The sequence below is a fragment of the Eimeria mitis genome, genomic scaffold (assembly GCF_000499745.2).
Source record: "Eimeria mitis Houghton genomic scaffold, Emh_scaff2313, whole genome shotgun sequence".
In the NCBI taxonomy this organism is placed as follows: domain Eukaryota; phylum Apicomplexa; class Conoidasida; order Eucoccidiorida; family Eimeriidae; genus Eimeria; species Eimeria mitis.
Window position 1 is genome coordinate 6,912 of NW_013570645.1, and position 308 is coordinate 7,219.

Here is a 308-nt window from a genome sequence, read left to right on the forward strand (position 1 = left end):
AACGACAGCAGCAGCAGCAGCAACAGCAGCAGCAGCAGCAACTGCAGCAGCGACAGGAGCTCGGCCGATCCCAAGGGCAACTTCAACTGCTGCTGCATGCAGCAGCAGCAACTGCAGCAGCAGCAGCAGCAGCAGCAGCAGCTGCAGCACTGGAGAAAGATGAGAAATTTGCATGTGGAGATAAACTTCCGCCCGACGATACCTCATTGCTCGCAGGCGAGAAACTTTCTTGTCTTGCTGCTGCTGCTGCTGCTGCTGCTGCTGCTGTTGCTGTTGCTGCTGCTGCTGTTGCTGCTGTTGCTGCTGCT

The 308-nt window shown here is 57.1% G+C and overlaps 1 protein-coding gene across 1 annotated transcript in view; it reads left to right on the forward strand.

Moving 5' to 3' along the window:
• The window catches only part of EMH_0051930 (uncharacterized protein), a gene marked incomplete at both ends in the record, with an annotated part of 7,645 nt that overhangs the window by 6,555 nt on the left and 782 nt on the right, over positions 1 to 308 (forward strand).